Here is a 27,785-nt window from a genome sequence, read left to right as displayed (position 1 = left end):
TCAGAGGAGGATTCAGAGACAGATGACCAGTCCTATTTCCCCCCTGAGGTCTATGCTCAAACTTGGCAGGGTTATATTACTCATGTCATGTATGTTGTCTTGCATTGCTTAGTTTTTACATCATATATGCGATTGCCATCTGCTTACTTGCTTAGTATATAAATCATATATTTGAATTATATCATGCCATCATGTTTACATAGACAGCATCTATCTGAATTATGGCATGCCAACCCATTTAATAAATACATCATATAGTTATATCATCTCATCATGTATAGTGTTTACAGTCATCATATTTTTAATTATGTCATTCTATCCGTGAATTATATCATGCTACCATGTTTCCATAGGCGGCATGTATGTGAATTATGGCATACACATTATATAGTTACATCATTGCGTCATGTTTACATAGTCATCATATTTTGAACTATGTCTTTCCATCTTTTTGAGTTAGCCATCATATATGTGAAATTGTGTCATGCTATCCTATTTACTTAGCCATCATATATGTGAAATTGTGTCATACTATCATGTCTGGTTAGGCAACATAGTGAATTATTTCATGCCATCTTTTATTCCCCATTATCCATTGCACCTATCTATCATAAAATGTCTGCACATTCAATTACTTTTCTTGTTTATCAGCCATTTGGATTGGAGAGGGTGATGACAGTATCTAAGGGAGTAACAACGCGGTCTTCAAAAAAGATAGTGCTACCAGTCGATGCAAATAGAACAATGGTTGTACTTGCCCAAGAACCAGCCCCACCACACATAACCCAGACTCTAGAAGATTGTACCCCTACCCAGTTGGACAGAGAACCAACTACACCCCTTCTAACCCCAACCCCAGCAGATAGTAACCTAGTTCAAGTTGACACAGCACTGTCTCCACCATAGAGCACCCAAACACGAGTAGTTAGTAAGGCAACTGCAGTGCCCAAAGCACGAGGACCACCACTCCGAACCCCAACTCAACGCTTAAAGCAGGAGAAGAATTTTTCTCAGGTCAGGTTCTGTAGCTATGGTTCATACTCCTTTGCTCTTGCATCACTGTATTTACTCATACCAACTATTTTCAAATTTGAAGGATGGAATTGAAACTCCAATGGTGCAATAGGTATGTTTTAAACCTGTTTCTTTAACTGGTTTGCTATTGTAACTTGCTCTATGTTTATTTCAGTTTCAATTGAATAAACAGTTGTGTTCTCATGTCATGCACATTACAAGTGTTGTTATTGTTCTGTAGTTTCCCACACTTATATTCTGTCTATTCCGCTTTGTCTTTAACAGATATTATTTGAACTGTGTCTCTATCTTGATTTGGCAACAAAAACTAGAATGATATAGACCATACAGTGAGCAAGGTACATAGATATGTGTTTGTTTCATGTTTTTATCCTGTCCACTCTACTACTAAAATGATTTACCAAAATGAGTTTCATATACAACATGGTAAACCTGTGATGTGTCTGCTTGTTTCTCTTTTAGAATGCGGACAAAATATTGGAGAAGTGTACGTCGTTATGCAATGGTAAAGGAAGTAATGCAGATAAGGTTGAAGATAGTGAGACATCCCTGTTGGTCTCCAACAAAGCTGATAAAAACTATCTTGACGATAGTGAGACACCCAAAAAAGTCCTGTCTTGATGCACTGTTCGAGTTACTGGCCACTAGTTCTGGCACAAGCTCTTCCAACTCGCTGCTTGAATCAGTTCTTCTTCTTGAGTCTCAACTTCAAGTTGAAATGCATCGACCAGATGTGCTGCGACACGAAGCCGAAGGGCTGAGGAAGTCCCTACAGAATTCAGATGCATACTTTCTGGTGCAACAGCAAGCGTTGGAGGATTTATGCGTCAAATAAGAGAAAGTTAATAAGCTTGCTAACCATCTTTCCAGCATTATGGTACTCATGATATATTTCTTCAGCTCTTCTGAAGTGATTTCAGTTGTAGACTTGTTTTGTTGCGGCGTTTATTTGTACAGGTCGCCAACTTTGACAATCAGTGTATGTGATATGATGCTTTGTTCCCTATATTTGCACTGGTGGTGAACTTTGATGCCTAGTGGATGTAATATGTGTAATAGCTATGATAGCCTAGCGTAAGTTGCTTGCTTATTGATTTCCTTGTTGTCTTGTTTATTTGTTTGCTTGTAGTCAGTGCAGTTCTTTTTTCATGGTTTGCTAGTGGCCGCAATAACCTATTTTTTAAAACTAGGCCACAATAACCATGGGCTACATATTTATTGTAGTGACCATGGGCATATGGGCCATAGAAACTATGAGCCTTCTACGGGCCGTAGAATCAATGGGCCTTTTACGGGTCGTAGCATCAATGGGCCTTCTATGGGTCGTAGCATCAATGGGCCTTATACGGGTCGTATGATCGATTGGCCAAACATGGGACAATAACAGACCGCATTATGACCCGTAAACGGGCTTGAGTTGGAATCGTCCGTTCGTGGGCCGACCATAATGGGACGTTGTTAATCGGTCGAATTTGATGACGCTATGAAAATGGCCCAACGGATTAACGGGCCACAAAGGGGCCGACTATAACCACGGGCTAAATTTGGCCCGCAAGCAGAAAAGGCCAGTAGCAGGCTATAAGTAACCGAATGCTGGAAATGAGCCCAAGAATAAATGGGTCCTGGAAGGCCGGAAGATAACACGGGTTGGAAACGGCCCAATGGAATAATGGGTCTTTAATTGGTATAAAGTGGTACACTCTTCATTACGGGCCAGTTTCACCATGAGCCATTAATGGGCCAAGAGTTACAAAGGGCCTCATATGGGCCGAAAGACGTCATGGGCCATACATGGGCCGGAAGTTACAACAGGATGGAATCGTATTGGACCTCCCAAATGATGCTACTGGGCTTAATTCAGATAGGCCGTAAAGGGTCATGCGTTAGCGGGCCATAAATGGGCTATATATGAACATGTCGTTAACAGGCTTTCCGTGGGCCAGCCTGCTACCTTTTGACCAAGTCAAACGGGTCGGCCTTTTCACCGGAATGGGCCTCTGTTGGGCCGTGTCATGTGTCGAGGTATTATACACTACAAAAAAATACACTTCCGTGATGATATGTGTTTGTCACAGTAGGTCGCGTTTTTTGTCATGCATGTACATCCATGAAAAATTTATGACAGAATCAAGATAGTCATACCTGTGCTGTCGTAGAAGTGTTCCATGAGATTACCAAAATTATCATCACGGAAGTGTCCACTTCCATGACGATAAACCGCGCGTCACAGAAGTGCTTTCGTCAAGGGTGACCGACACATGGAATCCACCGTAACGGAGCGCCATTAAGCTATCGGGTCGGATTTTGGATCCGATAACCCGTTAACAGCCACGACCAATGCCGATTTTCCACGTGTAATATTCTCATTGGCTGACGGATCCACGTGTCAGCTCCGCGTTAGCACAGGTGTCACTAATCCAATGGTCAAGATGGGCCTATGATATGTTGACATGTGGACCGGCCCAAAAGTGGCCCACAAAGTTTAAATGGGCCGGCCCAACCAAAGGCCCATAAGATTTAGCGGACCATAATGGGCCGGCCCTGCTAAAGGCCCACAAAATTTAGTGGAACATAATGGGCCGGCCCAGCTAAAGGCCCACAAGATTTTGCGGACCACAATGGGCCGGCCCAGCTAAAGGCCCACAAGATTCTGCAGACCATAATGGGCCGGCCCAGCTAAAGGCCCAACATTCTCTGTCAAATCGGCCCGTCGACGGCCTGGTCTAAACTTGTCATCAATGCAGCCCATGGTCACTTCTGGCCCGTTAACAGTCTGCTAAGTAATTGGGCTGAATTATGGCCCGTTGTATTTCCGGCCTGTTAAAGGTCCGGCTTCATTTGGGCCCATTTACAGGCCATCAAAACTTTCGGCCAATAAACGACCATGAAGGATTTGGGTCATATTTGGCCATGTGTGTCATTTGGCCTGTTAGAGGCCCACTATAGATTTGGGCCACTTTCGGCCTGTTAACGCCGGACGTAAACCATGGGCCACATGTGGCCCAACGTCATATCGGGCCCATTAACGGCCCATATAAAAATGACGATAATCTAGCACGACCGAAGTTTCGGCCTGTTAAAGGCCCGTATATTAGGTCGGCACATTTATGGCCCATCCGAATTTCGGCCTATCAAATATCTGCATTGTAAATGGGCCACCATTTCGGCCTGCTAAGTCCAGTGGGTTATTTGGCACAATCAGGGCCCAATCTCACTTTCAGTCTATTAAAGGCCCATGTTTTTTATGGGCTCGAGATATTTACACCTGTAAATGGCCTATTTTTACTGAGGGCCCAAATTATGTTTAGGCCTGTTAAAGGCCCACTATGGGCACATGGCTCCCAGAAAAATTTGAAAGCTTATGCTAATTTAAGCCCAGATATTTTTAGTGGGCCACATGCCAATTTCGGCCCGTAATCGTTTTTAGCCCAGTTGGAATGGGCCCGACAAATGTTGGCATGTTGGGCTCCTACGAAGCTTTCGGCCGAATACATTACTAAGATAAACCTACACTATACAAAAATATCGTCGTAATTACTGCAGCCTGTGGAAGCATCATAAATGTTGTATCACAATAAAATGAATTCCAATCATACAACAAAAGGCCTGTTGGCATAAAGTTTACCGTCCTTCCAGATAAAAGCACCATCAGATGTATAGAAGCACAGATCATTTGACCTGAGTGCTAATGTTTCAGGCTGTAGAATCTGATGGAGCAACACGATCTCCACCATTTTCCGCCATTGATCTTCAACAACGAAGCAAATGTCTGATAGTCTAGTTTCAAAACCATTCATATCTTGACGACATTTCTCAACCACTATTCTTGTTTCAGAAACAACGTCCATTAGGGATTAGACTTGTGTCTGGAGCAGAGATATATCACTTTGTCTAGCAGGAAGATTTTGTTCAGTAGGCAATTTGGACGAGGTTACCTTGACAACCAACCCAGAATTACGCAGGAAGGTGCTTTTTGCACTGTTAGTGGAGAGATACTGACGCACTGCAGCAAGAGGTGACATTGTACCTATAGTAGCCTCGTCACCTTCAGGTGGTTGTGGCTGTTCAATCATTTGTTCCATAGCTTCCTAAAAGTTTGAACTTGTAGATTAGTGTACCAGATAAGTTACTAATGAGACAAAAACAAACAAAGTAGGTTAAACGCTTATACATAACTTATTTTGGTGAACTACTGTAATACATTAGCATGTATTGTAGTGCCAACTACATAATAAAATCACTTTCGGAACACATGTCCATGTAGCATGCCTACTGTATTGTCTATTTCCTCACATTCGTTGACATCTAAGGATAAAGAGACATGGTTTAAAGTAGGATGATCATAGTATGACATCATTCATATCATGGGCAAACAGATATAGAACAAACAAGCTATTTTATCATTGTGTGCACACGTGAACATAACAACTAGATTACAGATCAAGACCAAAAGAATATCCTTCATCTCTTTTAAACCATGTAAGGTGAAATGATACGTTAAGACAACTGTGTATAAAAGTGAACAGAGTAACTGACATTGGCTGCAAACCAAGTAGTTAAATGAACACATCACTGTACCAATGAGTTCAAGGTAGGAGGAGTAAGGACTTACAATAGCGGCTTGAGTTGTTGTGCTCATGCCCTTCATCTTGCTGGTGTGGCAATGCTTGAAGATTTGCACTGCATTCGGTTCAGGTTCTTTTTGGTCCGCACGGGCTTTCCTCTGTATTTGGAACAAGTCAATATAGATACGATAATATGGCACAAAAAAATAAGGAAGTAGCAGCTATTTACAAGAGCCTTGCAGTGTGCAATATAGCTACGAGATCCTGTTGTCTGTTGGAATTTCACTTTAGAACGGTTGGTTTTGTTCTTCAAACAGTTAGCCTAGAAGAAGATACACTTGTAAGGCACATACATAAATACAAGTTCAATATGTGGTCTGATCAAATACATATAGCCTACCTCATACTTTGGATGAGACCAGTGTTTAACGAGGGTTGTCCAGTCTTCATCTGTAATATATTCCACTGGGGATGTTTGGGCGATTTCATTGTTAGCCTTGCCTTCAAAGTGAGATTTTCTAAGGTGGTACCGATACTGTCGCAGAGCAGACTGAAAAACATGAGTGCATGCTTGTTTAGTTGCATCATCTTTCCGATCCAACTTGAACCTCATGTGTTGAAAAAATAATGTGAGTCTTATTAGGAGGAAGCTAGAAAGTATGGGACAGAGCAAGACAATAGTACTAATTGCGATGAATAACATTACTTACGAATAAATGGTCAAGGAAGGTGTTAAACTGGGTATTGTCTTTCTCATTCATGTACTGGATCCACGTTGGGAGGATACGTGCATGACACCTAACGGCAACGGCTGCCTCTGATACTAACTTGGCTGACTTTGTAGCATGACGTGGCCTTTTCAAACCTGCCTCAAAATGGATCTCCATTCTTACTCCTTTAGATTTTGTTAATCTGTCAAACATTATCCCTGATGTCTGTTTCCACTTGCACCGTGGTGCTAGTTCAACAACGAATATGGAAAGTGTTAGTGTACATCAAACTGTGAGAGTACATATAAAGGAGCATGCAACTGCAACTTGACTCGGTCAGGTACCGTCTTGGTGTTGATGCTCATGAGGTTCATCTGATCTTGCCAAGTCCTGTTGTGTCAGAAGTGCTTCGGAAGTAGTGTTAGCTGTGAAGGCAGCTTGGGAACTGGCCAGTTCCGGAGAAAACGAACGAGTAACTGGTTGAGATGCTGGTACAGTTGAAGTGGATGCTGTAGCTGGTGGAGCAGGTGATACTGTGGTTGTAGATTTAGCCGGTGGACTTGGACCTTCTACTGCACTATAAGTACCACCAGAATCTCGACGGCAGAACCTTTTCCGTTTCACCCGACGAGTAACAACACTTTGCCATGACAAGCTGTACCCACAACACAAAAGAATAAAACCACTCTTCAGAACTCATTGATGCATGATACAGACAAGCAATACTTTGATGTAAGACAACCGTATGAGGATGGAATATGTAAGAAAAACAGGATGGCATGACATATTCATAGCTACGATGTGCAAACTAACCAGAAGGATTTTCAAGAAAATAGAAGTAATGCAAGCTAGACACCATATGAAAGATGCAACCAATATTACTCTGCCAATTCGAAAAATTAGAAGCAGTACAACATAGAAATCAATGCAACATGCAACCACTATCAAACTGCCATGTTAAAATCGTCCAATCATGAGTTACTGATGCGGGATACACAACATCAGTACTTTGATGTAAGAACATGGTATGATAGATAGATGTATTGTATTCTAGACACAGAAAGCCATGTCATATGCACATGTATAACGTATAAACTCAGCAGGTGCAATTTAATCAAAATAGAAGAAATATAGGCTAGACAACATATGCAACATGAAACCAATTATCACACTGTCAACTTAGAGCAAGCACCTGCGATGGTGGAGTGCGGGAGATGAACTCATCATGTAGACTTGGGACTTCAACTTCATTAGCAGTAGCAGTGGCAAATCTAGAGAGTCTCTGTTTGCGTCGGTGCGGAGTACCACCAACATCCCCTAACTTACTCTTTTCCTTCCTATTTTCTGATATTGCCTTATGAAGTCAAAACCACAAGAAGATGAATAAAATTAGCTCTGCATAACTAGTTGATGCATGATCCAGATGAACACTACTTTGATGTAAGGCAAGTGCAGGATAGGAGGATGAAATATATACAAAAAAAGACAGTGTTTCATATTCACACGTACGATAGGAGGATGGAATATGTATGAAAAAACAGTAAGCGGAAGGCATTTCAAAAAAATTAGAAGAAATGAAAGCTAGGCACCATATGAACATGCAACCAATATCACTCTATCAGGTAAAAAGTGTCTCGTCGTAAGTGCCATTTCAAGAAATTAGAAGCAGTACAATCTAGAAGACAATGCAAGATGCAACCTACATCACAGTCCCAAGTTAAATGTGTCTTATGGGTAAGTGATCGTTGCAGGTATAAGTTGTAAGCTACGCAGATGCAATTCTACATAATCGGAAGCAATACAAACTAGACATCATAAGGAAAACGCAACCACGTATAACAGTTCCATGTAAGAGCAAGCACCTGTGATGGTGGAGTAGGGGAGATGTGCTCATCATGTACACGTATGTTCTAGAAACAGGAACACGTGATATTCACAGGCATTATGTGTAAACTAAGCAGATGCAATTCTAGTTAGAAGCAATACAAGCTAGACATCATACGCAACATGTAACCACATATAATAGTGTCAAGTTAGAGCAAGCACCTGTGATGGAGGAGTAGGGGAGATGTGCTCATCATCTAAACAGCTACGTTGACTATCCAGCCTTGTGTTGTCTTGTGAATCTTGTTGGGAGGATGGCGGAGTAGAATCTTTAGAGACCCCCTGTTTGAGTTGCTCTGAAGGACCACCATCATCCACTCCCGGACTAATTTCCTTCAGCTGTAATGGTTTTGCATTGTGAAGTCAAACCGATAAGAAAAAGGAATAAAATTCGCTCTTCAGAACTCATTCATGCATGATATTGATGAACACTACTCGGATGAAAGGCAAACACATGATGCGAGGATGGAATATGTACGGAAAATTGGACGGCTTGACATATTCACACCTATGATGTGGTAACTAAGTAGAAGGCACTTCAACAAATTAGAAACACTGCAAGACACCACATGGAAGGTGCAATCAATATCACTCTGCCAAGTTAAAACTGTCTCGTCATAGGTGGCGTTCATCAAACTAGAAGCAATACATGCTAGAAATCATATTCAAGACGCAAACCAATATCACACTACCAACTTAAAGGTGTCCCATCATAAGTGACTGATGCAGGATACACAAGAAGAGTAGTTTCATGTAAGAACATGGTGTGATAGACAGATGCAATTTACACTAATTAGGAGCAATACAAGCTAGACACCATATGCAACATGCAACCAGATATCACACTGCCGAGTTAGAGCAAGCACCTTGGATGGTGGAGTAGGGGAGCGGAGACTTAGACCATGTAATGCACTATCAGTACAAGGAGAATCCGTACAGATGCTCCGTTTATGTTGCTGCAGAGGACCACCATCTTCGCCTTCCTTACTCTTTTCCTTCCACTTTCTTGATTTTGCCTTGTCAAGTCAAACCCACAAGAAAAAGGAATAAAATTTGCTCTTCAGAACTTATTGATGCATGATACTGACGAACACTACTTTCATGTAAGGCAGCCGCATGATACGAGGATGGAATATGTATGAAAAACAGGATGGCGTGACATATTGACATGTATGATGTATAAAGTGTAAACTAAGCACAAGGTGCTTGAACTTGTTAGAATCGATGCAAGCTAGAAACCATATGAAAGATGAAACCAATATTACTCTGCCAAATTAGAAGGGTGCCCTAACAAATGTATTTGACCAAATTAGAAGCAATACATGGCAACAGGCTAGAAATAATATGCAATATGCAACGAATAAAGGTGACTCATCGTAAGTGATTGATGCAAGATACAGAAGAGAGGTAGTTTCATGTAAGAACAAGGTTAACACATAGATGTAGTGTGTACCAAAAATAGGAAGGCATGTCATATTCACAAGCATAGTGTGTAAACTAAACAGATGCAATTTACCCTAATTAGAAGCATTACAAGCTAGACACCGTATGCAACATGCAACCACATATCACACTGCGAAGTTGGAGCAAGCACCTGTGATGGTGGTGTAGGGGAAGTGCTGTCTTCAGGTACAGAGCAACGTTCAATATCTTCATTTAGGCTTGCTATTTCTTTAGAATCATGTGGAGAGGATGAAATTGCATTCTTTATAAGAGTATTGCGTCTCATATTAACCTACGCGCGTGACTGTCTCATCATAAGCGATAGATGCAGGATACACAGGAACAGTAGTTTGATGTAAGAACATGGTGTGATAGGCAGATGAAGTATGTACCAAAAACACGAAGGCGTGTCATATTCACATGTATAATGTGTAAGCTAAGGAGATGCAATTTAACAAATTAGGAGCATTGATGAGGGATACACAAGAAAAGTAGTTTGATGTAAGAACATGGTTAATAGAAAGACGTAGTATGTACCAAAAACAGGAAGGCATGTCATATTCACAGGTATAATGTGTTAACTAAGCAGATGCAATTTACCCTAATTAGAAGCATTACAAGGTAGACACCATATGCAACATGCAACCACATATCACACTGCCAAGTAAGAGCAAGCACACCCCAAACCTACCCCGGTTTAAACCTTTGGACATCGGGCCGATAGGCTACACAGGACAGAGTCAGGACAATAATTTCCTACCACCAAAACATTAGTCTCGCGCGGTTTCGGGTGATCAGAGGCCTATTTGGCGCTTCGTTCAATATTTGGGAGCAGAAGCATTAATGTTTTCGGTTCTCCTGAATTGAACTTTTAGGATTTGTCAAACTTCACAAATCTTTACTCTTGAAAATCCTAAAGCTACGATTATTTTGGAATGGAGGGGGTACATTTTAATATACATTGTACACGAGTATATATTAAAAAATATGCAACTTACCTCAGTTCATGCATGGTTCCAGATATAATCTCCTTGGTTGCAAAAAAAAGTTAGATATGCGTATGAATATATATAGCATGTTCAAACTCACAACAAAGATTGATGCCCCCTTTTACATCTGATTTACAAATGCCATTATCTTGGGTTCAAATAGTTGAATGCACTTCCTATGAATTCGAATCTTCCAAACCCCCTTTATGTTGAATTCGACATGCATTTTATTTCATAGCTAGCAATTAGGAATGTATCCATGCAAGTGACAAATGTATAAAGTGCTTCACACTAACAACATGGAGTGCACTAAGTAATGTTTATATATGAATTGCAAAAGCATCCATTGCCTGTATTTCAAATCGCTCTCACTCTATGGATCAATAATATGAAATAAACACATGCACATGCTAGAATTGAGTAGAGTATGGGTGTCTGATAGACCGATTTTCGTCCATACGCAAATTTGCAAAATTCATGATCTCATCCAAATATAATAATGTCATTTATATTTTAATTTAATGCGTAGAACCGCCTTTTACACGTAGATGCACTACGCCTCGCCCCGTTCTCACAAACACGTTATATATCTCTCTATCTAACGCATAAGTGCACACACTTTATATGCATCGGCATTTCTCTTTCACACATGCTCACAATCTCTCTCAGGGGGTCGGGGTATCTCATGCACATGCTCTCTCTATTTCTCTCTCTCTCTTTCTGACTACTATGTACCACTCTTTTCACTAATCTCAGTTGGAAAACACTATTTCTCTCACATGCATATATACACATGCACGGTCTCTACTAGCCCTCTGTACACACATATATGTGCCTACGTGTCTCCCGCACGCACGTTATCTTTAGGCCTCTCTCACACGCATTGCCCCCCCCCCCCCCCGACACACCTCTCTAATAGTAGTTGGCAGATATGATTTCATCATGTCATTCGGTAGGATATCCCTGGCTGTTAGGCTGGATGGTAATACGAGGCAACGTTTTACCCTAGTTCGGATCGGACACTTGCAGTTGAAGAAAGAGCCTACTCCTGGTACTGTATATTAGTGAGATAGGGGTGTGTACAAAGTACACGTGAATACCAGGCATTGTGCGTGTGTGCATACTATCGACGAACTAGCCCCCAAGCTTGTATAACATACTAAGGGCCTAGGGTTGCAAATCATATATAGTCGGCTTATCACTAGTGGGGATAGAGTCCTCCGCGACTCTGGTAGCTTCGTGTTGTACGCCGAGTCCTCCACATGGGTCTCCGTATAAAATGTCTCGGTCCAACCTATATGTGGTGCAGGATGGAACAGACCCATGAGTCTTCATGTTGACCCACCACAACTAGAAATGATGTGCCCACCACACCACACACGCAATCGGCCACTAAGAAAATAAGCGTATACAATAGTACAACGGTATCTAGCTCACGATACGTCTCCATATTTTGTTGATGACACTGACGGACTTTGCATTTGATGCGTGCTCCGTATTTTGTTGACGACACTTACGGTAATTTTATTTGAAGCGAAAGCATGATATGGTCACTGGACTTCAGAATAAGCTCATCACGATCACCACATACATTTTGCCGTGCTAACCAACATGTGGTTGGAAGGTTAGAGGACAGCGGTTTCTCGAGCCCACAAAGGTAAAAGTCCCGGTGCTCGCATTTATCTTGTGTTAATTTCAGTATTTTCCGGCGATGTACGTTTAGTGGGAGGAGACATTCCACTCGACTACGAGGCACCTATGGTGACTTCGTAAAATCTCAAGATCATATATGCCGGCCCACTCTCTCGAAGGTGCTCATAGGGGTAGGGTTCGCGTGTGTGCGCCTATAGCGGTGAGTGCTTGCCTGTATATAAGAGTACTGTACGTGGAGAGGCTGACAGCTGGGTCCATGGTAGCCGCAAGGAAGTGCCTCCTTATTACGCGGAAAATAATTATTCCTCCACCTGACAGTGGGGACTCACCGGACGGGCCACCAGTATTTCACGAAAAAAATCATTTCCCCCTGACTGCTGGGACCCACCGAACGGGCCACCGTATTTCGCGAAAAAACGTTCCCCCCGCTGTCAGCTCGGACACACCGGAAGTGCCTCCTTATTACGCACAAAAAATGAATACTCCCACGGCTAGCTGGGACCCACCTTGATAGGAGGCTGTCTTGTGGGCCTACTAAGTTGACGGGGACGAAGGGCTTTCTCAACTTAGTCAATATGAACGATTCGAGCTCCAGTGACCGTACGATGTCCATCCACCGGCCGTAGTGCTTCTTCAACCTCTGGTCTTCTTGCTCCAGCCGCCCAAAGCAGCGCTGGTGGTGCCGCATGCTCCTGCCTCCCGTGGCCGGCTATACTGTCGCGGAGGACTCACCACCCCCTACTATTCCCACCGCTGGCCAGGCCCTGTAGCGACGGCAGCCTCACATCGCAGCCGAACCAGTGAACCCTCGTACTCCTCTCCGCGTGGTCTTCCACTGCCGCGTCTTCCCCGGCTCTGCTTCGTCCCCTTCCTAGGCCTCGTCGTCGTCCACTACCGTGGTGCTCTTCGTGCGGCGTGATCAACGTGGTCAAGGAACGACTTCCATCGGAAAAGTACTATACGTGGAGAGGCTGACAGCTGGGTCCACGGCCACAGCCCAGTTCTTTTGTGATTTGCCAAGTAAGTCGCTTTGTCAGGCCTGTTGGGCTGTAAATCTTTCTAGACGAGGAGAGCTTTCATTCGGCTGGCCGAGAAAATGGCCCATCAGTAATGAGAAAAGGGATGTATATTTTTAAAACACATCAAAACAGCAATTAGTTTCAAATATATTTTTTTCATTTCAAGATTTTAAATTACATTAATTTTTATGCATGGGGAATTTGTTGGATTTTATATTGATACACATTTATTTTTAAAATCAGTTTGAATGTAAGTCGAAATTTCAGGATTAAAAATAATTCGGACCGCACTGAAATATACAAAATTTCGTATAATTTTTAACCGTGGCCACAATATGGGCTGTAATGCTAACAAAAAGAATATGGGCTCCAAAAAAAACCTTAAGAATTAGCAAATGGGCTGTAATTATTAGAAATAATGGTAGATGGGTTGTATGTTGTTTTCCATAGATTTGAGGCTTTCCTAAAAAAATGGTTGACGCACAAGCAGTGACGGTTGGATGTCCATCGAACGGCCATCGTGCTTCTTCAATCTCTGCTCTTCCTGCTCCAGCCGCTCAAACAACCGCCGGCGGGACTACCTGCTCCCTCCTCCCGGTGGCCGGCTGTGCTGCCGCGCAGGCCTCACCACCCTACCGTACTCCCATCACTGGCCTAGCCATCCCTCTACTCACCCACACCTGCTGTTATTCTCCAGCGACGGCAGACAAACCAGTAAACCCTCATACAGTCGTACTCCCCTCCGTGTGAGAAACAACAGCAAACCAGTGAACCCTCGTACTCCTCTACGCGTGGGCATACACTGTCGCGTCTTTCCCGGCTCCGTGTCGTCCCCTTCCTAGGCCTCGCTGTCGTCCATGCTCTCAGCGCGGAGTGGTCAACGTGGTCAAGGAACGGCTTCCATCGGACGTGGACTGTACGTGGAGAGGCTGATAGCTGGGTCCACGGCCGCATCAAGGAAGTGCCTCCTTATTACGCCCAAAATAATTATTCCTCCACCTGACAGCGGGGACCCACCGGATAGGCCAACGTATTTCGTGAAAAAAAAACATTTCCCCCTGACTGCTGGGACCCACCAGCTACACCTTCGCACGCAAGAAAGTGCGTCTGGGCAAAAAAACGATTCGCCCCCCTGACTGCTGGGACCCACCAGCTACATCTTCGCACGCAAGGAAGTGTGTCCGGGCAAAAAAAAAACGATTCGCCCCCCTGACTGCTGGAACCCACCAGCTACATCTTCACAGGCAAGGAAGTGCCTGACAGTCGGGATCCACCTGGTCGAAGCGGACGTAGCGTTGTCATTCTGGTCGCAAACGTGTATGTACATATATATTGGTGGATGTAGAGGCGCACACGTGTCGTAGTAGAGGCGCGCATGTAGCATGTACATGTACGTACAGCGGCCAGGGTACAAGAAAGAAAATACGGCCATGTATGTGTACATACGGGCGGGGTCTCGAATGCCTACTCGCGCATACGTACAGCGAGGGCTCGTGTACATGGCTGGGTCAGAACGGAGAAACAGCGTCGTCGTCGTGTTCATGGGGAGGCAACGGAATGCGTCGTGTTCACGGGGAGGGAACGTAATGCGTCGTGTTCATCGGGAGGCAACGAAACACGTGGGAGCCAACCGGCTGGGTCGGAACGGAATGCGTGGTCGTGTTGATCGGGAGGGCTTGGATGGAACAGGCGATGGAAACGAGGCCTGGCATACCGCAGAACGGAGGAAATGGACCTCCTACGTTCGAAACGGGGTCCTGTTGATCGGGAGGGGTGTGGCGTACCGCAAAACGGAGGAAACGGACCTCGTATGGTCGAAACGGGGGTCATGTTGATCGAGAGGGGTGTGGCGTACCGCAAAACGGAGGAAATGGACCTCCTACGGTCAAAACGGGGGTCCTGTTGATCGTTAGGGGTGTGGCGTACCGTAAAACGGACGAAACGGACCGCCTACGTTCAAAACAGGGGTCCTGTTCATTGGGAGGGGTGTGGCGTACCGCAAAACAGAGGAAACGGACCTCCTACGGTCGAAACGGGGGTCCTGTTCATCGGGAGGGGTGTGGCGTACCGCAAAACGGGACTCCACGGGATACTGTTCATCTCCACCGTCGACCTCCTCCAGCCTCCACGGGCTCCTGTTCATCTAGCCTCCACCGCGCGCTACTCCACCGACTACTGTTCAACCACCCCTCCACCGTCTACTGTTCATCCATCCCTCCACACCACGGGGTCCTGTTCAACCACCCCTCCATGGCCACCCCTCCACCATGTACTATTCATCCAGCCCTCCGCACCACGGGGTCCTGTTCATCCAATCGATCGGCTTCAGTTAGCAGCAGTAGCGCAGGAATCGCTCCATCGGGTTCAGTTAACAACCATCGATCGATCGCTCGGGTTCAGTAACGCGTAGCCTGTAGTGCAATCACTCGGGTTCAATTAGAGCCCAACGCCTCGCTCGGGTTCAGTTAGATCCAACACCTCGTACATGTATGAGAGAAACGTGCATCGCTCAGCCCCCGACCTCCCACCGTAACCGGCAACTCCCCGAAATTTTCCTCCCCCTCGCTTCTACCATGGTTTTTTCCGTCATGGACAGCCCAAAGAATGTCATGCAGCTGCGTCTCCGGCCCGCCCAGGACGAAAAGCCCATTTTCTATCATGATTTTTTGTCATAGAAGTAGGAGCCCACAACATCTATGATGATACCGGGTTTTGTCACAATTATCGTCATAGAAGTGTCATATGTATGACAGAAAAAAATTCGTTCGGCCCAAAATGTCACGGATGTGTCTTTTTTTGGTAGTGATAGGCGCCTCATGTCCAATGAGTGGATGTCATTTGTCCCAACGGTAAGCCAACTCATGGTTCCTTTAGCCATTGAGAATTTTACACGTGGAAGATCCCCATTGGTCTGGGCTATTAACGGGTTATCGGATCCAAAACCGGACCCGATAGCTTAACGGCGATATGTTACGGTGGATGCCATGTGTCGGTTACCCTTGACGAAAGCACTTCCATGATGCGCCATTTATGGTCATGGAAGTCGACACTTTCGTGATGATAATTTTTTTAATGTCATGGAAAACTTCTACGACAGCACATGTATGACTATCTTGATTCTTTCATAAAATCCTCATGGATGTACATGCATGACAGAAAACGTGACCTACTGTGACAAACACGTATCATCACGGAAGTGTATTTTTCTAGTGAAAAAGCTAAGCACCTCTCCTATTGCAAGAAAAACCAATCTAGTTGGCCAAACCAAACCGATAATCCGAAGAGAAATACAAAGATACCAAATCATGCATATAAGAATTCAGAGGATATTCAAATATTATTCATAGATGAGCTAATCATAAATCCGGAATTCATCGGATCTCGACAAATACATCGCAAAAGAAGATTACATCGGATAGATCTCCATGAAAATCGAGGAGAACATGGTATTGAGAATCAAAGAGAGAGAAAAAGCCATCTAGATATGACATATGGACCCGTAGGTCCGTGCTGGACTACTCACGCTTCATCGGAAGGGCAATATAGTTGATGTAGATGCCCTCCGTGATCGAATCCCCCTCCGGCAGGATGCCGGAAAAGGCCCCAAGATGGAACAACGGTGCAAAAGTGTTTTCATGGATGCTTCTGGTGGTTTAGGAATATTTGCAAATATATAGGAGGAAGATCTAGGTCAGGGGGTCACAGAGGGGCCCACAAGGTAGTGCGCCGCACCCTACCCCCTGGGCGCGCCCTCCACCGATGTCACTGATGTCTATTACGCAACCTTCTTGCTGTAGACGTTGTTGGGCCTCCAAGTGCAGAAGTTTGTAGGACGGTAGCAAATTTCCCTCAAGTGGATGACCTAAGGTTTATCAATCCGTGTGAGGCGTAGGATGAAGATGGTCTCTCTCAAACAACCCTGCAACTAAATAACAGAGAATCTCTTGTGTCCCCAACACACCCAATACGATTATAAATTGTATAGGTGCACTAGTTCAGCAAAGAGATGGTGATACAAGTGCAATATGGATGGTAGAGATAGGTTTTTGTAATCTAAAAATATAAAGACAGCAAGGTAGCAAGTAACATAATTGAGCGAAAATGGTATTGCAATGCTTCGAAACAAGGCCTAGGGTTCATACTTCCACTAGTGCAAGTTCTCTCAGCAATAATAACATTATTGGCTCATATAACTATCCCTCAACATGTAACAAAGAGTCACTCAAAAGTCACTAATAGCGGAGAACAAACGAAGAGATTATTGTAGGGTACGAAACCACCTCAAAGTTATTCTTTCCGATCAATCTATTGGGCTATTCCTATAAGTGTCACAAACAACCCTAGAGTTCGTAGTAAAATAACACCTTAAGACACAAATCAACCAAAACCCTAATGTCACCTAGATACTCGAATGCCACCACAAGTATCCACGGGTATGATTATACGATATGCATCCCACAATCTCAGATTCATCTATTCAAACCAACACAAAGTACTTCATAGAGTGCCCCAAAGTTTCTACCGGAGAGTCAAGACGAAAACGTGTGCCAACCCCTATGCATAAGTTCACAAGGTCACTGAACTCGCAAGTTGATCACCAAAACATACATCAAGTGGATCAAAAGAATACCCCATTGTCACAATGGTTATCCAACGGAAGACATACATCAAGTGTTCTCAAATCCTTAAAGACTCAATCCGACAAGATAACTCAAAGGGAAAACTCAATCCATTACAAGAAGGTAGAGGGGGAGAAACATCATAAGATCCAACTATAATAGCAAAGCTCGCGATACATCAAGATCGTGCCGAATCAAGAACACGAGAGAGAGAGAGAGAGAGAGAGAGAGAGATAAAACACATAGCTACTGGTACATACCCTCAGCCTGAGGGTGAACTACTCCCTCCTCATCATGGAGAGCGTTGGGATGATGAAGATGGCCATCGGTGATGGATCCCCCCTTCGGTAGGGTGTCGGAACAAGGTCCCGATTGGTTTTTGGTGGCTACAGAGGCTTGCGGCGGTGGAACTCCTGATCTAGGTTATTTTCTGGAGGTTTGGGGATTTACAGGAGAGGTTGGCATCGAGAAAAGTTAGGGGGGCCCATGGAGAGTCCATGAGGCATAGGGGCGCGCCCCAGGTGGTGGGGGCGCCCTACACCCTCGTGGGGCCCATGATACTCCCCTCCGATAACTTTTTGTTCTAGTATTTTTTTATATTTTCCAAAAAAAAATCTCCATTGATCATACCAAAATCAGTCCGGGTTAGTTCTAACCAAATCATACCAAAATCATGTAGAAATATTATAAACATGGCATGAATACATCAAAAACTATAGATAAGTTGGAGACGTATCAGCGTCCCCAAGCTTAATTTCTACTCGTCCTCAAGTAGGTAAATGATAAAAACAGAATTTTTGATGTGGAATGCTACCTAACATATTTATCAATGTAATCATCTCTATTGTGGCGAGAATATTCAGATCCATAAGATTCAAAACAAAAGTTTAATATTGACATAAAACAAGGGATAATTAATTTAGTGCCCTTAGTTGTGTCCCACTCGGCAGGTTTACCCCTAGTTTCCAAAAACACTTGTTCCTGCCCAAACCACTTTGCTCCTCTTATGCTTTTTCCCTTTGACCGTTTGACCATCACTTTGAAAACTTCATAAAAACTTCATACTAACTCAGAAAAATTCAAATAAGATATCAAAATGTTTAGAAAAACATCACCTACATGTGCATGTCATTTACATTCATGAAAAATGTGTTGGCCAGTCCCCATCTTAGTTTTAGCTCATATGACCTTAGCATGAATAGTAAATTCTAAAAAAATTCTAAAAATTCTAAAAAAATTGGTCGCAAACTTTGACCAATGTTTTCAGTGCTTGCCAAGTTTCATAAGGGAATGACATTCGTGGAAGTCGTGGAAAAAAATGAAATTTTGGAGCATTGATTTTTGGAGCATTGGAAGTCGTGGCAGTACTAACAATGCAATCATGTCTTCTCAAAACAACATGGCCAAAGAAAGCCATCCCTACAAAATCATATAGTCTGGCTATGCTCTATCTTCGTCACACAAAATATTTAAATCATGCACAACCCCGATGACAAGCCAAGCAATTGTTTCATACTTTTGATGTTCTCAAACTTTTTCAATCTTCACGCAATACATGAGCGTAAGCCATGGATATAGCACTATAGGTGGAATAGAATGGTGGTTGTGGAGAATACAGAAAGGAGGAAGATAGTCTCACATCAACTAGGCGTATCGATAGGCTATGGAGATGCCCATCAACAAATACCGATGTAAGTGAGTAGGGATTGCCATGTAATGGATGCACTAGAGCTATAAGTGTATGAAAGCTCAAAAACAAACTAAGTGGGTGTGCATCCAACGTGCTTGCTCACGAAGACCTAGGGCACTTTGAGGAAGCCCATCATTGGAATATACAAGCCAAGTTCTATAATGAAAAATTCCCACTAGTATATGAAAGGGACAACATAGGAGACTCTCTATCATGAAGATCATGGTGCTAAGTTGAAGCACAAGTGTGGTAAAAGGATAGTAACATTGTCCCTTCTCTCTTTTTCTCTCATTTTTTTGTTTTTTTGGGCCTTCTCTTTTTTTGGCCTCTGTTTTCATTTTATTTTCATCCGGAGTCTCATCCCGACTTGTGGGGGAATCATGGTCTCCATCATCCTTTCCTCACTGGGACAATGCTCTAATAATGAAGATCATCACACTTTTATTTGCTTACAACTCAAGAATTACAACTCGATACTTAGAACAAAATATGACTCTATGAATGCCTCCGGCGGTGTACCGGGATGTGCAATGATTCAAGAGTGACATGTATGAAAAATTATGAACGGCGGCTTTGCCACAAATACGATGTCAACTACATGATAATGCAAAGCAATATGACAATGATGGAGCGTGTCATAATAAACGGAATGGTGGAAAGTTGCATAGCAATATATCTCGGAATGGCTATGGAAATGTCATAATAGGTAGGTATGCTCGCTGTTTTGAGGAAGGTATATGGTGGGTGTATGGTACCGGCGAATGTTGCACAGCAATAGAGAGGCTAGCAATGGTGGCAGGGTGAGAGTGCGTATAATCCATGGACTCAACATTAGTCATAGAGAACTCACATACTTATTGCAAAAATCTATTAGTTATCGAAACGAAGTACTACGTGCATGCTCCTAGGGGGATAGATTGGTAGAAAAAGACCACCGCTCATCCATGACCGCCACTCATAACGAAGACAATCAATAAATAAATCATGCTCCAGCTTCATCACATAACGGTTCACCATACGTGCATGCTACGGGAATCACAAACTTTAACACAAGTATCTCTCAAATTCACAACTACTCTACTAGCATGACTCTAATATCACCATCTTCATATCTCAAAACAATCATAAGGAATCAAACTTCTCATATTATTCAATGAACTTTATATGAAAGTTTTTATTATATCCCTCTTGGATGCCTATCATATTAGGACTAAATTCATAACCAAAGAAAATTATCGTGCTGTTATAAAAGACTCACAAAATAATATAAGTGAAGCATGAGAGTTCACCAATTTCTTCAAAATAAAACTATCGTCGTGTTCTAAAAAGATATAATTGAAGCACTAGAGGAAATCACAAACTACTCCAAAAGATATAAGTGAAGATCAATGAGTAGTCGAATAATTATGCAACAATGTGAACTCTCAGACATTTAAAAATTTCAGATCTTGGAATATTATTCAAAAAGCAAGCAAAAAAAATAAAAAAAAATGACGCTCCAAGCTAAACATATATCATGTGGCGAATAAAAATATAGCTCCAAGTAAGGTTACCGATGAACGAAGATGAAAGAGGGGATGCCATCCGGGGCATCCCCAAGCTTAGGCTCTTGGTTGACCTTGAATATTACCTTGGGGTGCCTTGGGCATCCCCAATCTTAGGCTCTTGCCACTCCTTATTCCATAGTCCATCGAATCCTTACCCAGAACTTGAAAAGTTCACAACACAAAACTCAACAGAAAACTCGTAAGCTCCGTTAGTGTAAGAAAATAAATCACCACTTTTGGTACTGTTGTGAACTCATTATAAATTCATATTGGTGTTATATATACTGTATTCCAACTTCTCCATGGTTCATACCCTCCGATACTACTCATAGATTCATCAAAATAAGCAAACAACACATGGAAAACAGAATCTGTCAAAAACAGAACAGTCTGTAGTAATCTGTAACTCTCGAGTACTTCTGTAACTCCAAAAATTCTGAAATAAATTGGGGGACTTGAGGAGTTTGTCTATTAATATTATTCATAAAGAATCAACTTAAAAGTACTCTTCTGTTAAAAATCACAATTATTCTTGTGAGCACAAAGTTTCTGTTTTTTACAGCAAGATCACATTAACTTTCACCCAAGTCTTCCCAAAGGTTCTACTTGGCACTTTATTGAAACAAAATCTATAAAACATGATTACTACAGTAGATTAATCATGTGGACACACAAAAACAGTAGGGGTAAATATTGTGTTGTCTCCCAACAAGCGCTTTTCTTTAATGTCTTTCTAGCTAGGCGTGATGATTTCAATGATGCTCACATAAAAGATAAGAATTGAAACATAAAGAGAGCATCATGAAGAATATGACTAGCACATTTAAGTCTAACCCACTTACTATGCATAGGGATTATGTGAGCAGACAACTTATGGGAACAAGAATCAACTAGCATAGGAAGGTAAAACAAGCATAACTTCAAGATTTTAAGCACATAGAGAGGAAACTTGATATTATTGCAACTCCTACAAGCATATATTTCTCCCTCATAATAATTTTCAGTAGCATCTTGAATGAATTCAACAATATAACTATCACATAAAGCATTATTTTCATGAATCAAAAGCGTAGAAATTTTACTACTCTCCACATAAGCAAATTTATTCTCATGAATAGTAGTGGGAGAAAAGTCAACGAAATAACTATCATGTGAGGCATAATCCAATTAAAAATTAAAATCAAGATGACAAGTTTCATGGTTATCATTATTCTTTATAGCATACATGTCATCACAATAATCATCATAGATAGCAACTTTGTTCTCATAATCAATTGGAACCTCTTCCGAAATAGTGGATTCATCACTAAATAAAGTCATGAACTCTCCAAATCCACTTTCATAATTATCACAATACGATTCAACACCCTCCAAAATAGTGGTATCATTACTTCCTAAAGTTGACACTCTTCCAAACCCACTTTCATCAGAATAATCATCGTAAATAGGAGGCATGCTATCATCAAAATAAATTTGCTCATCAAAACTTGGGGGACAAAAATATCATCTTCATCAAACATAGCATCCCCAGGATTGTGGCTTTGCATATCATTAGCATCATCGATATTCAAGGAATCATACTAACAACATTGCAATCTTGCTCATCGTTCAAAGATTTAGTGCCAAACATTTTAATTCATTCTTCTTCTAACACTTTGGCACAACTAACGGAATCCTTATTTTCATGAAAGACATTAAAAAGATGAAGCATGTGCGGCACCCTCAATTCCATTTTTTGTAGTTTTCTTTTATAGACTAAACTAGTGATAAAACAAGAAACTAAAAGATTCAATTGCAAGATCTAAAGATATACCTTCAAGCACTAACCTCCCCGACAACGGCGCAAGAAAAGAGCTTGATGTCTACTACGCAACCTTCTTCTTGTAGACGTTGTTGGGCCTCCAACTGTAGAGATTTGTAGGACAGTAGCAAATTTCCCTCAAGTGGATGACCTAAGGTTTATCAATCCGTGGGATGCGTAGGATGAAGATGGTCTCTCTTAAACAACCCTGCAACCAAATAACAAAGAGTCTCTTGTGTCCCCAACACACCCAATACAATGGTAAATTGTATAGGTGCACTAGTTCGGCGAAGAAATGATGATACAAGTGCAATATGGATGGTAGATATAGGTTTTTGTAATCTGAAAATATAAATACAACAAGGTAGCAAGTAACATAAGTGAGTGAAAACAGTATTGCAATGCTTCAAAACAAGGCCTAGGGTTCATATTTTCGCTAGTACACATTCTCTCAACAATAATAACATAATTGGATCATGAAACTATCTCTCAACATGCAACAAAGAGTCACTCAAAAGTAACTAATAGCGGAGAACAAACGAAGAGATTATTGTAGGATATGAAACCACCTCAAAGTTATTCTTTCCGATCAATCGATTGGGCTATTCCTATAAGTTTCACAAACAGCCCTAGAGTTCGTAGTAAAATAACACCTTAAGGCACAAATCAACCAAAACCCTAATGTCACCTAGATACTCCAATGTCACCACAAGTATCCGCGGGTACGATTATATGATATGCATCACACAATCTCAGATTCATCTATCCAAACCAACACAGAGTACTTCATAGAGTGCCCCAAAGTTTGTACCGGAGAGTCAATACAAAAACGTGTGGCAACCCCTATGCATAAGTTCACAAGGTCACCGAACTCACAAGCTAATCACCAAAACATACATCAAGCGGATCAATAGAATACCCCATTGTCACCACGGGTATCCCACGCAAGACATACATCAAGTGTTCTCAAATCCTTAAAGACTCAGTCCGACAAGATAACTTCAAAGGGAAAACTCAATCCACTACAAGAAGGTAAAGGGGGAGAAACATCATAAAATCCAACTATAATAGCAAACCTCGTAGTACATCAAGATCGTGCCTAATCAAGAACACAAGAGAGAGAAAGAGAGATCAAACACATAGCTACTGGTAAATACCCTCAGCCCCGAGTGTGAACTACTCCCTCCTTGTCATGGAGAGCGTCGGGATGATGCAGATGGCCACCGGTGATGGATACCCCCTCCGGTATGGTGCTGGAACAGGGTCCCGATTGGGTTTTGGTGGCTACAGAGGCTTGCGGTGGCGGGACTCCCGATCTAGGTTATTTTCTGGAGGTTTGGGGATTTATAGGAGAGGTTGGCATCGAGAACAAGTCAGGGGGGCCCACGGAGAGTCCACGAGGCACAGGGGCGTGCCCCAGGGGGTGGTGGCGCCCTCCACCCTTATGGGGCCCACGAGACTCCCCTCCGATAACTTTTCGGTCCAGTATTTTTTATATTTTCAAAAAAAATCTCCGTTGATTTTCAGCGCATTCCGAGAACTCTTATTTCTGCACAAAAAACAACACCATGGTAGTTCTGCTGAAAACAACGTCAGTCCGGGTTAGTTCTAACCAAATCATGCCTAAATCATGTAGAAATCTTATAAACATGGCATGAATACATAAAAAATTATAGATATGTTGGAGACGTATCAGTCGCCACCTCATGGCTCTTCTGACTTGTACTCCAAGTCTCTTGGGTGTCTTCTGGTCCAGGAAAAATCATCGTGAAGTTTTATTCTGTTTGGACTCCATTTAGTATTCCTTTTCTGCGAAGCTCAAAAAAAGGAAAAACAAAAACTGGCACTGGGCTCTAGGTTAATAGGTTAGTCCAAGCAATAATATAAAATAGCATACTAATGCATAAAAACATCCAAAGTAGATAATATAATAGCATGGAACAATCAAAAATTATAGATACATTGGAGGCGTTGATGTCTACTACACAACCTTCTTCTTGTAGACGTTCTTGGCCCTCCAAGTGCAGAGGTTTGTAGGATAGTAGAAAATTTCCCTCAAGTGGATGACCTAAGGTTTATCAATCCGTGGGAGGCGTAGGATGAAGATGGTCTCTCTCAAACAACCCTGCAACCAAATAACAAAGAGTCTCTTGTGTCCCCAACACACCCAATACAATGGTAAATTGTATAGGTGCACTAGTTCGACGAAGTGATGGTGATACAAGTGCAATATGGATGTAATGCCCAGATAATTATGCTACAGTAAACCCATGTTAATGGTGCCATGTCATCAATTTTACTGTAGTTCAGTTCTCGTTTATTCAAAGTCGGTTCCATATTCAAATTTAAAATAAGTAAAAAGAAAAGACAAGAGTAAATACAAGAAAAGGTGAAGACACACAAAAAAATGGGAGAGGCCCCGCCCCTCACTGGGCCTCAGCCCAGGTAACCCCCAGGCCGGCCTAGCCATGCCTACCTAACCCCCCCACCCCGCTAACCCTAGCCACTCTCCCCACTTCCCCCACTCCTCTCTCCCCATGATCTAGATCGGGCGTCCCTAGCACCGATCGACACCAAACCCTGCTGCTGCCATTCCCCTGCGCCACCATGTCAGCGCCACCTCCCTGACGCCACCTGGCGCTGCCTCGTCATCCTCCTCCTCGACCTCCTCCTCGTGGCCCCATTCTCCTCTCTGTTCCTAGATCCAAAAGCCCCCCATGACGGCGCCACCCACCGTGCCGTCGCCACTCGTCACCACCTCGTCGATGTCGCCTCCCCACCTCTTCCTCGATGGCTCCATCGAGCCTCGACGACCCTGATCCCCTGCAAACGGGGGTGAGACCCCGAACGTGTCTCCTCTGCTCCAGTAGCCATCGCCAGGGCTCGCGCGCCTCGCTGCAGTCACCGGCCCCGCTCGTGCCCGTGGTTCCCTGTTGTGTCGTCGCCGCGGCCTTCTCCCAGCGACCGCACCTGCCTCCCGCTGAGCCTCGCCCGCACCTAGTCCCGACCGGCCTCGCTGGCCCCGCTGCCCGCCACGGCCACCGCAGCCGTGCGTGCCCGTAGCCGCACGCCCACCCCGACAGTCACCCGCCTCCGACGCACGCCCCAGCGGCCCTGCACCGCCCCTGGCGGCACCTCCCCTCCAGCCGTAGCCGCGCCTCGCCAGCGCGCCCGTTCAGGCAACGCTGCGCCCATCGGGCATCCACGCCCGATAACCGCACGCCCGCACATCTGGTTGGCCCTATGGCCACTGACCATGGGGCCTAGCCCCTTAAAAAAAGGGGAAAACAAAATGTAATTTAAAATAAGAATAAGTAATTAGTTGATTAATTAATTAAATAGGTAATTAAGTAACTTAATTAACTCTATTTAGTACCTAATTAACTTGATTAGTTAATTAAAACTATTAATTAGTTGTTAGTCTATGACAGAACGGCCCCACACGTCAGCGTTGACTTTGGTCAACTCTGTTGACTGCTTACGTCGTGATGATGTCATGCTGATGCAGTAGCCCCATTTTAGAATTATTAATAATTTTAGAATATTGCTAATACTTTGGAAAATCATAGAAAATAAACTGTAACTCGAATGAAAAAGTTTTCTACATGGAAGTTGCTCAGAACGACGAGACGAATCAGAACACGCGGTTCGTTCATCCGCCACACGTCCCTAGCATAGCGAACATGCAACCTTTCCCCTCCGGTTCATCTGTCTGACAGACGTCCGGAATTGGGAAAACTTTCCCGGATGTTGTCCCCCTTTGACAGCATGTGTAACCCTGCGTTAGAACACCTCTAGCATCTCTTATTGTCTAGTTATGCATATGTTTGCGTGTATTTACTGTTTTTCCCCTCTTCTCTCTGGTAGACCCCGAGACCGTGCTACGTCTTGAGCTTGCGTTGGTTTTCCTTGAATAGGAAAGGGTGATGGACCAATAGTAGCGTAAGTATTTCCCTCAGTTTTTGAGAACCAAGGTATCAATCCAGTAGGAGGCTCCTCAAAAGTCCCACGCACCTACACAAACCAACAAAGAACTCGCAACCAATGCAATAAAGGGGTTGTCAATCCCTTCACGGCCACTTGCAAAAGTGAGATCTGATAGAGATAGTATAATAAGATAAATATATTTTTGGTATTTTATAATATAGATGCAAACAATGAATATGCAAATAAAACTAAATTGGAAACAAATATGATAATAGATAGACCCGGGGGCCATAGGTTTCACTAGAGGCTTCTCTCGAGAGCATAAGTATTACGGTGGGTGAACAAATTACTGTCTAGCAATTGATAGAAAAGCGAATAGTTATGAGATTATCTAGGCATGATCATGTATATAGGCATCACGTCCGCAACAAGTAGACCGACTCCTGCCTGCATCTACTACTATTACTCCACACATCGATCGACTCCTGCCTGCATCTAGAGTATTAAGTTCATAAGAACAGAGCAACACCTTAAGCAAGATGACATGATGTAGAGGGGTAAACTCATGCAATATGATATAAACCCCATCTTTTTATCCTCGATGGCAACAATACAATATGTGCCTTGCAACCCTTTCTGTCACTGGGTGTGACACCCCAAAATTTTGGCCTTGTTTTAATGGAATAAAATTTTGCCAGGATTTAAAACTTTGAATTTTTGAGCTCCATTTTGATTTTGTTTAAATCATTTCCTTCCCTGTTTTGATGAGTTTTTCCCAAAGAGATAACTTTTCAAAAATGTTGTTGGACTTGTTTAACCTCTCAAGAAAAACTTTCCTTTTATCAGTGTAACTAATTAAATAATTAAGTTGCTTGATCTTTATTTTCTTGAAAAGGGTTTTCT

Source organism: Triticum aestivum, chromosome 2B, assembly GCF_018294505.1.
Source record: "Triticum aestivum cultivar Chinese Spring chromosome 2B, IWGSC CS RefSeq v2.1, whole genome shotgun sequence".
Classification (NCBI taxonomy): domain Eukaryota; kingdom Viridiplantae; phylum Streptophyta; class Magnoliopsida; order Poales; family Poaceae; genus Triticum; species Triticum aestivum.
The sequence above is the reverse complement of the archived record's forward strand: the minus strand, read 5'-3'. Positions refer to the sequence as shown.